Source organism: Suncus etruscus, chromosome 6, assembly GCF_024139225.1.
Source record: "Suncus etruscus isolate mSunEtr1 chromosome 6, mSunEtr1.pri.cur, whole genome shotgun sequence".
NCBI classification, from domain to species: Eukaryota; Metazoa; Chordata; class Mammalia; order Eulipotyphla; family Soricidae; genus Suncus; species Suncus etruscus.
Window position 1 is genome coordinate 55,932,267 of NC_064853.1, and position 12,703 is coordinate 55,944,969.

The 12,703-nt window shown below is 39.0% G+C and overlaps 1 protein-coding gene across 1 annotated transcript in view; it reads right to left on the minus strand.

The window, feature by feature from the left end:
- FNDC3B (fibronectin type III domain containing 3B) overlaps positions 1-12,487 on the minus strand; it is a 372,580-nt gene extending 360,093 nt beyond the window's left edge. Inside the window, exon 1 of the mRNA XM_049774635.1 lies at positions 12,366-12,487. The gene's annotated coding sequence lies outside the window, so the exon portion shown is untranslated. The remainder of the gene's footprint in view (positions 1-12,365) is intronic.
- Between the last annotated feature and the right edge of the window lie 216 nt (positions 12,488-12,703).

Below are 12,703 nucleotides of genomic sequence, written 5' to 3' on the forward strand. Positions count from 1 at the left end.
GTCTCCTAAATACACACCCTATAATTTTTTTTTCTAGTTATGGGCAAAAATCTTAAGAAACAAAAGGAAAAAACAACAAAAAGGGCTCATTTCCCAAGCCTAGATTTCCCAAGTTTGTTTGGTTATACCATTCTCCTAAAATATTTGATAAAGATTCCCAGATCCCAACCAAATATAACGAACAAAAGTCCTGTGTACCCTCCACCCACACACACCCCTATACAAAGTGCTAAGAGAGTCTTCTCTTTCAAGCCTGCTTTAACTCCACCTTCACATAACTGAGGTCATTTGCCCAGCTCTCCATGGCTTAGTTTAACATTGAACATCTTTATTATTCAACAGCATCAACTCAGCTAAGTCCCTGAAAATGTATTTGGTGTTTTATTTCTGTCTCTTTCTCTCTTCTAGAGTTAACCTACAAAAGGATCACTGTAAACTACCAAATCTTTGAAGTTACCATTTCAAAAATAATGCATATATAACTAAAGCTCAAAGGCACTAGAAAGGAAGGCAATAGAAACAAAGAGCAGGAGAAAAGCTTCCAGGGAAGGAACCCTTACAATAATGATAAAGGGTCACTTCGAACCGGGACAAACTGCTGAAAGGAGGTAAAGTGACATGTATCAGTAACAGTATTGTATACCATAATGCCTAAAAATGGGAGGGAAAAAAATAAATCCAAAAAAAAAATGACTTGTCATAGAGGCAGGCAAAGAGGTAGGAGGGAAACCGGAGACATTTTGGAAAGAAGTGGACACTGAAGAGATTGATTGGTGTTGGAACACTGTAAGCCTGAAACTCAATCATGAATAACTTTGTAACTGTAATAATCCACAATGATTCAACAAAAAAACTTTAATAATAATGTGTTTAGTTTGTATTCCCCAAACTGACTCCAAGAGACAAGCAAAATAAGGGCCACGTGTTTAGGAAATAAAATAGAAGCTATCTGTTCAAGTTTCCATAATGAGCAGTCTAATCTTGGTTTTCTTTTTTGTTTTTTAATTCATGTATTCTCTCAAGCGTTTTCATTTCTTTAAAGCAATAATTAAACCAGAGAGATAACTCAAGTAGTAGGGCACATGCATAGACTGTGAGATCCTGAGTTAGATACTAAATACCATCTGCCTAGTCCACTACTGCCATGCATGACCCATATAAAATAAATAAAATAGTAATAGATGAAAATCTAGGTTTGCACAGCAGTTGGACTCGTGTCTGTGATCCAATTTAATTAAATATTCATTAGATCACTCAGGTAACTAGACACATAAATATGCCTACAATGGGACCCAGGTTTCGGAGATCAACGTCAATAGAAGAAATAAAGCAGAAGTGAGAGTTGAGTGCAAGACTTAAGGTACTTCCATGAGTACAGACAAAAGCAAGATTGGATCTCCAGTACAGCACAGACAAGAGAAAGTCCTGAGCAGAGAGCCAAGGGTAGCACCTTAGCACTGTCAGTATAGCCCAAACTTACAGCCCCTCAAAAAAAAAAAAAAAAAAAACCTTGAAACAATAGAAGAAATAATGACTAGTGGGGTAGGGGCTAGTGTTCGACTTGAGAAACTAAAGCAGGCTGGGAATTCATCTACTTGCCCATCTATCCAATGAGCAGTCACAGTAAACTCACCATAAAAGACTACGTTTTTTGTTTGTTTGTTTGTGGGGTTTTTTTTTTTTTTTTTTTTTTTTGGTTTTTGGGGTTATACCTGACAGCACTCAGGAGTTACTCCTGGCTCTACACTCAGAAATCGCTCCTGGCAGGCTCGGGGGACCATTTGGGATGCTGGGATTCGAACCACTGTCCTTCTGCATGCAAGGGAAATGTCTTACCACCATGCTATCTCTCTGGCCCCAAGACTAAGTTTTTTTAGTAATTATCCTACATTCAAGAACAGATGACACACTGAAAAGGATAAACATTATGGAAAGTTGCAAGAAGAATTTAGAGAAGAGGTCAAATGGGAAGATGACTCAGGAACATATGAAGATACAAAATAAAAACATTCTTTGCTTTGAAACAGGCCAAAACAAATGAGACACAATCTGTAAATAAGTTGGAATTCTTTTTACCTCTACTAAATATAAAGAGAATGGGGCCCGGAGAGATAGCACAGCCTTAGGACGTTTGCCTTGTACATAGCTGATTCGAACAGACAGTGGTTCGAATCCCGGCATCCCATATGGTCCTCCGTGCCTGCCAGGAGTAACCCCTGAGTGCCGCCGGGTGTGATCCAAAAACAAATAAACAACAAAAAAATGAAAAAATTAAATAAATATAAAGATGATGACTCTCAGAACCTTTTTAATAATAGTTAATATATGGCCCTAACTTTGGACTAATTCATAGATCACAAAAATAGCCTGCTATAACAGGAAAGTCATTTACATATCATCAAAAATATATACCACATAATGAGCAAAGCACAAACACTTAGCACCATAATCTTGCAACTGTTTTCCAAGAGTTCAGAAATTCATGAACTATGAAAAAAAATACAGCTTGTTATTTATTTAGAAACTAGATCTTCCCATTTGTTTCTTTATGTCCTATATAAAAGAGAGATATTTTATTTTCTTTTGAATTGTGGTGGTGGTGACATAGAGAGATTAGGTAGGTAGGTAGGTGGGTGGGTGGGTGGGTGGGTGGATGGATGGGTGGATGGATGGGTGGATGGATGGATGGATGGATGGATGGATGGATGGATGGATGGATGGATGGATGGATGGATGGATGGATGGATGGATGGATGGGTGGGTGGGTGGGTGGGTGGGTGGATGGATAGATAGATAGATAGATGATAGATAGATAGATAGATAGATAGATAGATAGATAGATAGATAGATAGATAGATAGATGGATGGATGATAGATAGGTAGATATAGAGATGAACTTCCTTTTTAATTCAAATCAGTTAATAAAGTAAGGAAAATAGACTAGAGAATCATTTTTCCTTTACACTGAAACAGAAGAAAAGAAAATAACTGTATTTATCTATCACCAAAGACCAAGAAGGTACACAGATAAACTGAGAACCTATGAAATAACTCTTCCATTTTATTTTCATTGCTTTATCATAGTAAAGTATATATTAGAATATGGTAAGATTTTTTTCTGGTTTGGTGGCCACATCTAGGAACTACTCAATATATACTGGAGTATCAGTGCTCAGAGGATCAAGCTGTGTTTAGAATGAAACCAGGGATCCCACATGCAATCAGTCCATTGAGCTATGTTTCTGGCCATTTATTTTTCTTTTGGGCCACAGCTGGTAGTGCTCAGGGCTTACTCCTTGTAAGTGCTTAGTGCTTACTCCTGACAGGGCTTGGGAGAACATCTAGGATGCCGGAGATCAAACCTGGTCAGCTGCATGCAAGGCAAGCCCCCTACCAGCTGTACTTCTGCTCTGGACCCACTCTGGCCATTTCTAAGCATGCAGTGCAATACGTTCATTCACACTGCTTTGCAGACATCACCATTATTCATTTACAGAACATTTTTAATCACCTCAAGGAGAGAGTCTAGGTCTATACCACATTCCCCTAGCTTCTGCTAATCACTACTTTCTCTCTATAAATTCACCTAGTTTATATTTCTAAGTAGAATATACATTATTTTGTCCCTTAGTGTTTGACTTATTGTATTTAGTATACTGAGTTCAGGTTCAAACATATTATAATATGTGCTGAATTTCATTTTTCTTGTAATGAATAAATGCAAACACATTTTGCTAAGCAATTTATATGTGAATCGACAGTTGGGTTGTTTATAATCATTAAATACTATAAATAGTATTAGTATAAACTACTGTAAACACTAATATACACATCTATTTTAGTCCCAGCCTTCAATTAAGTTTGGGAATGGAAATGCTAAATCATATGATAATTTTATGTTTAACTTTTTGAGAAACAACAAAACAGAAATGACTGTACTTTTTATCCCCAACACAATACACTAGGTCTAGTGCTATGTATTTTTAAGATATTTGCACCCCTATGTTCATTGTAGTGGTAGTCATGAAAGCCACGATGTGGAAGCAATTCAAGTGCTCAAAACCAAAGAAGTGGATTTAAAAAAAAAAAAAACTGTGATCATATGCACAGAGAATACTACTCAGCTCTAAGAAAATATAAAATTTTTGCTGCTACATACATGGATGGAATTAGAAGGTATAGTGCTGAGCAAAGTGAATGAAAGCAAGGACAAATATCTAATGATTCCCCATCATGTGGGCTATAAAAAAATATAAATAGGGAACTAAAAAAGCAAAACCAAATAAAATAGCCTAGAGGGTAGACAGAATTGCTTGCTTCAATGGAGATTAGAGCAGAGGGGATGGCATAGAATCTAGAGACAGTAGTGGAAGAAAATGACATTCAGATAGTAGGTGCAGTGTAACAGTGTTATAGGCCAGAAACATTACTATACCCGGTATTATAAATCATGGTGACTAAATGAAAGAATTAAATGAAATGGACTTGTGCTTTCTAATTCAGTACTTTATTTTTTTTGTTTTGGTTTTGGGTATTATTTTTGTTTGTTTGTTTTTGTTTTTGGGGTCCTACCCAGCGGCACTCCTGGCTCTGAGCTCAGATCTCGCTCAGGGGACCATATGAGATACCGGGATTCGAACCAACATCTGTCCTGAATCAGCTGCATGCAAGGCAAACGCCCTACTGCTGTGCTATCTCTCAGGCCCTTAATTCAGTATTTTAAAATTTAAATTATATTTTCCTAGGAAATAACCACAAAAAGTCAAGATAGCACCAATATCTCAAGACTCCTAGCATTTTCCTCTTACTTCCACAACAGATACAGAATACATACACACACACACACACACACACACACACACACACACACACATATCTACACAAAACAAAAACACAAAATGAGAAATTTGAGAAAAAGGAGCTTATTACCCTAGAATTATTTTACATTTTCTACAAGTATAAGTACAACTTGTACTATAAAAACAGATCCAATCTGACCCTAAAAATGTCAAAACAGATAGAAATCTCATGTTTAAATAAATGGATGTAAAATACCCTTATTATTTTTAAATAGGTTTATTCTTTCACTAGTAACTCACACAGTACTTCAAAAAGTCTTACTTTTATAAAAACAGGAGGAGAATGCATAATTAGTTTATGTAAATATTATCTGCAGAATTTATCACAACTTTTCCCAAATCAAAAATAAAAGAAAAGGACAATTATAATAATGATGTTCTTAATGGTTGAACACCTGCTCTCATCAATCTGCCACCAAATGCTTACAGGTGACAAAAAAATGAAATAAATGAAATAAATGTCAACATAACAACTGCAAAACAAATATGCATAGTTGGAATCCCCTGGTGCAGGCAGGGGAAGACAGGAGAAAAGGCTATTTATTATGCTATTTATTATGATTCATTTTGCAAACAAACATTGAGGTCTAATTTTCACTACAAACTGTCCCTCGTTCACAGAATGTCATGGTGTAAATCACCATTCATTTCAATATGGTCCATTGACTTCCAAAGTCTTGACTATGAAAAACACATCATAGCTTCATGCCGGTAACAGGAGTTCCACATTACTTTTAAGCAAAATGATATTCTGAGGTACTTAAAAGTGATTTGTCCTCCTAATTAAGTAAATATTCCCTTTTTGATCTATTTAAACTGCTTAGAGTAAAACCTTCTCACGTAAAATATGAAGCCAAACCTCGTCCAGAATTTCCTGGATAACTGAAAATTCCTAATTAGTTACATCCATAACAATGGCATTATTTTTAATAGAGATCACTCTTTCACCAGCTGTGGGAAATCGGACTGAGTCGTTTAAGAACAAATTAAATCATGCTATTTCCTGGGATTTTAAAATCTTCAATTATCTCACAAACATACTATATTTGCTCATGTATAATGACAATTTTTCAGACTATTATTTCAACAGAAAGCTTTCCATAATTGAACACTATGTGTATCTACTTAATTTCTGGATAAAAAAAATTTCTCTTCCAAAATCAAAATAAGGATGATATCAGAAGCCTTTGATTCTATTAAGCTAATCTGAAACATAGGCTGAAACATAGGCTATAAAAATATTTCTGAAATTCAGAAAAAAAGCACAATTCTCTAAAAAACAAGCCTTCAACAAAATATGAATATTTATCCAGAAAGTGAATAGAAAAATAAAATGAATTTAGAGAAGTCATACCAGAGTAGAATACTTCTTTAACAAAGACTAGACTGGTCAGGAAGATGGGTCAGGGATAGATCAAATTAGGGCCTCCCATGTGTTAATTCACTGGGTTTGATTCCCTGGACCACAAAAAGAACTTAGTCTAGAACTCAATAAATATAAGACAATAAACAAGTTAAAGAAACAAAATACCTTTTAAGGCCATTTTATACAAGGTATTGGTGAGTTGGGCTGGGGGGCGGGGGGGAAGAGTATTGGAGCAACACTCAGCACTTATTCATGGCTCTGTGCTCAGGGGTCACTTCTGGCAGAGCTCAAGAAACCATTTGCAGTTATGGGGATTGAATTGGGGTCTGATACAAGAACGGCAAGTGCCTTAACCCCTACACTCTCTCTCCAGTCCCTCCAAGGACATTTCAAAAACTGATAGAATCTCAATATGAATATTGATGCAATACCATCTTGATAAAAATCTCTTCCACTCATTAGTCCATTCCCTCTCCCACCCTCTTCCCCTGGCCCAGCTACTTAAATCTGGCAAGCAGTAGTAATGGTACTATAGGAACCTGTTAGGGAGTAATGCCTGAACCAGACATATAGCCAGGATTATTGAAAATTAAAGTCCAGGGGCAGGGAGATAGCATGGAGGTAAGGCATTTATTTGCCTTGCATGCAGAAGGCTGGTAGTTCAAATCCCGGCATCCCATATGGTCCCCCAAGCCTGCCAGGAACTATTTCTGAGCGTAGAGCCAGGAGTAATCCCTGAGTGCTGCCAGGTGTGACCCCCCCAAAAAAAATAAAAAGAAGAGGAAAAAAAATTAAAGTCTAGGAGTTACAGAATGCTAAACTGGATATATCAATTAGAGACCAAAAAAGATGCAAGGCTTGTTCTGTTTTTCAGTGAATAAACAGGGCCATTACTAAAAGTCTAACCAAACTGATTTACACAGTAGTTGAAAACCTCCCTATCCATCTATTCCCTAGCCCCATGCTATCCACTGCTAGTCACCAAGGACCATCCTCAATACAAAATCTGGATCATACATAACTACCCTCAAACTTAGCTTTGTGATGAGAGACTGCTCTCTTATTAACTGTACCTGTCTCACTCAAGTACCATCAAGTCAGCAAGTCTAAGAACTTGTGCTTCGCTTGTCTGAAATTCTACTTTTATCTAGTCAAAAATAACTTAAAAAAACACATAATGTCATATCATACTATATTACAAGGCAAAAATACATATATTATACATACATATGATATTTCCAACAGCAGTAGGACACTGGGTGTACTCGAAACAATACATTAATTCACTATTTCCAAATAATGTTTACCTCTATTACTCTCAACTGGAATGACTCTTTCTAAGAAAAAGCATGATCAAAATAGCAATCATTAAGACTTTTAGTATTTTATATGGTATTTTAATGAGTATACATACACATATGCCTTAGGAATGTTCTGCTACATTTCCAAGGTATCCAGAGGAAAGACACCTACGTGCATTCCCAACAGTTTCAAGGATGAGAACTAAGATTTACTTAAAGATTACTGCTTTATCACAAAAGTTCTCAGTTAATGGACTATCCTCATTAATATGCTGAAAAGGCAACTGTGATTTCTAAAGTGAAAAATCAGGTAGGTTGCAAAGATTCTCCTAACGAAAAATGATTCTTTCCCCCATTCTCAGCTGTAATTACTAAAACTCAAATAACAGACTTACTAAGATAATATACAAGGACTAAAATCTTATGCCTCTATCATTCAGGAATGGAAGCTGTGCTCCTAGACTGCACTTTCCTCCTTTACTGTGAATCAAGCCAGACTGGCCATTCCTTTAGCATGTCGTGAGCCCAGCTGCTGGCCACATCGAAAGGAAAGCATCACAAAAATGTGAAACTGGGGCAACTTACTGTATAGCACAATGTTTGCAAGGTCAGAAATCAATTACTGCATTCTATTAGGAATAAGGAGAAAATGAAATGCAGAGATCAAAACTTTCTTTTACTCAAAACACACACACACACACACACACACACACACACACACACTCTTTAATGTGCCAGCACAATCTGGCTTCCTCTGGAATAATACAGGCACAGATCAGTTTTAAATACCAAGATATACTAGACTAGAGTCCATATAAAACTTTGCCAAACATTTCTTTTCAATAAATTAACAGTCCCTGGGACAACCCTTTGAAAAAAGTGATAGGAGGCATGTTTCCTTGTATGAAAATGAAGAAACTGAGTACAAGGGAGGCTCAGATGTCTAACAAGGTCACAGAGCTAAAATGTTAACTCAGCCCTTGATAGACTAAATTTGATTTCCCCTGATACTCAGGTGCAGTTCTCCTACAGGACTCCAAATCTTTCCTATCATTTTTCACATTTGTATTGCTAAAGACCATAGTTAAATGCTTCCCTTATTTGTCACTCTCCCAACACTCTAATCCTATTTATAACATGATACTTTATCCTGGTTCCTTAGAAATAACAGTTCAAGAATGGTCACGAAAGGTTATAAACAGGGTACTGCAATGATTTAAACAATCTCTTTAACTGATGCCTTACAGGCAGCTAAACTTGTAACTCTCAAAAAGCTATAAGTCAACCAATGCATTTAACACTAAAACAATATAGATCAATTTTAAGCTGATTTTACTAGATAGAATAGGTCTTCCAGAATCAACTAATGCACTAAGCGCAGTATCATGAACTACAATTATTCCAAAGTATAATCAATAGAAAACACACAGAAGACTCATATTTAATTAGAGTAAATCTGAAAGTTACCTCTTTAAAAATCCTAAAAAATACTAAATTACTTCATTTGTCTTTTCCTGATAGTAATATACATGAAAAAATAGAGAAAGATAATAGTTTATTGACTATATATATGTATGGAGTCCAGATAAATGATGCTTAGTTTAACATGAGTTGGAATTTTTATTATTTCAAACAAAATCATTTGTTGAAATGCATTCTACCAAATAGCTCTAAAATGAAATGAATTTTAATTAAATCCACTAAATAGAAATATTTTCAGCTTAAATATGTTTTATATTTAAATTTCATTCTTTTATTGCAACACACAGGTTTTAATCCACCATATTAATTTTGCACCTACATGATGCTTTGTCTGTATTATTTACCTGTAATTATGAAATTAGTTGGGGAGAAACGCCCACTAAGCATGGGAAATGGAATCATTTTTTTTCCAATGCCCTATTAGTAATTTTCCATATTGCCTCGAAATATACCCTTCTGCAACACTAAAACAATTAACAAGTTCTGCCTGCCCTTTTCCGCAGTTCCTATAATCAATTACTTCAGCAAAATAAGCAAACGCCAATTCAAATTTTTGCCATCCATCTTAACAATGACATGTAAGCATTTTTTAAAAAGCAAGTAATGTGCTATTTCATCCACTTAACATGTGGAAGCAGAGTTGAGCCACAGCTAACCCGGCATTTAAATACCATTTAGAGGTTGTATAAAGAAAGAAAATTGAACTAGCAGCTTAAAAAAAAGCACTAAGACCCAGTTTAAATATGAATAGATTTAGAACTCAGAAAATTCTAGACTGTAATCTCCGATACTATAACCATGAACCACACACAAATAGTCTATTAAGAAAATTAAAACTAAATAAAGGTGTAAATGGAGCTCTCCAGTGTCACCACCACCTTTCAAAAATGTGCCTGGTAGCTATCATATTGAACAACCCAGACAGAGTCATTTCCATCATCAAAGGAAAACCTATTGCACCACTGGGAGATGGGGAGGGGGGTCTAAGACAAGTTCCTTGATTTCTCTGAACTCAATGCCCTTGTCTCTAAAACACCCATAAAATCATGTAGTAACAGAAAAACTATTACTAGAATTTAAGTGAGATGTTTTGTTTTTTTTTTAAGGGGAGGGGCAGAGTACTTAGTTCTTAGTATGTAGCTGATCTCAAAAAATTGGCTCTTAAAAACATCCTAGGTCAAAATTTGCTAATATAATGGCAACCCTAAATAAACACCTTTCTGCCTGTTTAGAGTACAGGTGGGGGTCAGGTGGGGAGGAGGGAGATTTGGGACATTGGTTATGGGAATGCTGCACTGGTGATGGGTGGTGTTCTTTACATGACTGAAACCCAAGCACAATCATGTATGTAATCAAGGTGTTTAAATAAAATAAAAAAAAAACTTTCTAATCAATATGTAACAAGATGATGATATTTAAAAAATAAATAAATAAAATGAACACCTTTCTCTCCCATGGTCTCATTTTCCTACACTCAAAATTGAGGTGAGTTCTTCAGGTGAACTTCTATGGACCCCAATCAAATTCTACTCTGTTAAATGAAGTGCTAAGCTAAAGGAGCCCAAACTCCTACTGAGTAACTACTGCTTCCACACAGATCCAGCGCATTCTTCCAGAAACCCCAGAAGACTGGCTCTTCAAAGAGCCCATGGTCTGCTGTGCGCTATTTATAAAGTCTGTCTAAAAAGGTTACTGGAATATCTTTCTGAAATTGTATATACTGTAATTAGAAGCTGCAACCCCCTATTCCGTGATGATATCTTGCCATTTTGATGTCTCTTTTAAATGAACACTATCTTTAAAAGATGAATTTCTTTTAGAAGCCTTGAAACCAAAACACTTTAAAGCTCAAACGCATTGAAATGCAATTTTGTAATGACATCTTATTTTTTTTTTACCAGTTATATTTCATTCTTAGCCAACTTGTGGGTGACCCTTCATGTCTAAACAAAGTGAGAATTATACCATTATGGGTGAGGTCCCCTTTGCAGGGCCAGAAAGTTGCCCAAAGACTGAGCTCTCATTAAAAGGTTGCCAGGAAATGTACTAAACACTAGGCTCACAGAACCCTCCTCCAATAAGGGAACCAAAGCCTCCCCCCAAAAGATATTGGGGCCAGCAGGTTGCTATACTGACTAAAGGTTTCTTCCCTGAGACTTTTTTCAGATCCGCCCCCCAAAAAAACAAACAAACAAACAAACAGCTTTAACTTGAGAATAGAACAATTCAGGCGGGCAGAAGTCTGAACTAAGCATAGCATTTTTGCCCAATGCCTGAAAGTTCCCAAAAAAGAGAAAAAAAATCTTTAAGTTTTATTCCAAAACAGATTCCTATTCTTCTCAAACTATTTATACCTTCCCTTTACCCACAATTACCTTGCCTCCCTTCTCCCAATGTTGCACCTCTCTCTACATTAAATAGAAGGGAAAAAAAAGAGCGGCTTATTCCCTCACCCTTAAAGCTTTGCCTAGCAGGGCCTGGATGGAATCTGGAGGAAATTCAAATCAAATTAGCTGCACATTAAAAAATAAACAAGACAAGCAATCGGGGGGAGGGTGCCCACCCAACAACAGGCCTCACTAGTTCCAAAATAGGATTAAGCCAAGGGTTGGAAGAAGGGGAGGTGGCTAGAAACCAAGGCGGGGGGGGGGGGGGAGGGAGAGAGAAAGAGAGAGAGAGAGAGAGAGAGAGAGAGAGAGAGAGAGAGAGAGAGAGAGAGAGAGAGAGAGAGAGAGAGAGAGAGAGAGAGAGAGAGAGAGAGAGAGAGAGAGAGAGAGGATTGGAGAGTCCCCAGCGATGGGGCCCATGGCAGCTAAACTAGCAAATGTCTGATCCCAGACTGGAGGCTGGAAAGTCCAGAGAAAAGAAAAAGAAAAGTTATGACTCCCTCACTCGGCAGACCGGGGATCCTAAAATGTCACCGTCAGCTGAGCGCAGGAGACAGGCAGGCAGGCAGGCAGGCAAAACCCAGGCAGAGTTTGGGGCTGCGATTCCAACAGCTCCAAGTCCCCCCAAGCAATCCTGGAAGGCTTCCCGCCCAGAGCGCCTCCTAGCCCGGCTTCCTGAGTTAGACACAGTCCCGGGGCTCGATCTGCTCCCCACCCGTCCCCCAAGGCGATCGGCAGGCGGCCGGACGAGGAGCAAGTTCGCCCGGCACTGCCCGAGGCCTCGCTTTCCGCCCGAGTGACAGGCCCTTCCCACGCCGGCCAGCCAGCCAGCCAGCCAGCCAGCCGGCCAGCCGACCCGCCGGGCCCCTCCCGGGAGGCCGCCTCGGGGCCAACATTCTGCCTGCCGGCCTGCCAGCCCGCCCCGCTCTCGAACCCGCGCGCGCCCCTCGCCCGGGGGTGACCGACTGACCCGATCTCCGCTGCCCCCCGTGGCGAGGTGGCCCTCTCCTTTCCCGCCGCCGCGCCCCGACCCTTCCAGCCGCTGGGTGGGTGAGCCCGAGAGTCCCCGCCGCCGGTTACCGCCCCCAGCCCGGGGGGAGTCCGGGGGGCAGGACGGGGAGGGAGGGACGGAGGGAGGACGTGGCGCGCTCGGAGGTGGCCAGCGGCGAGGCGAGGCGAGGCGAGGCGAAGTGGGGAGGGAGTGTCCCGGGGAGGCCCAGCCGGGGGCGGGCTGGAGGGGCTGGCCGGCTGGCTGGCGAGCGGGCTGGGCTGGGGGCTGAGACCCTCCCCGGGAGCATCCCTAGAGTG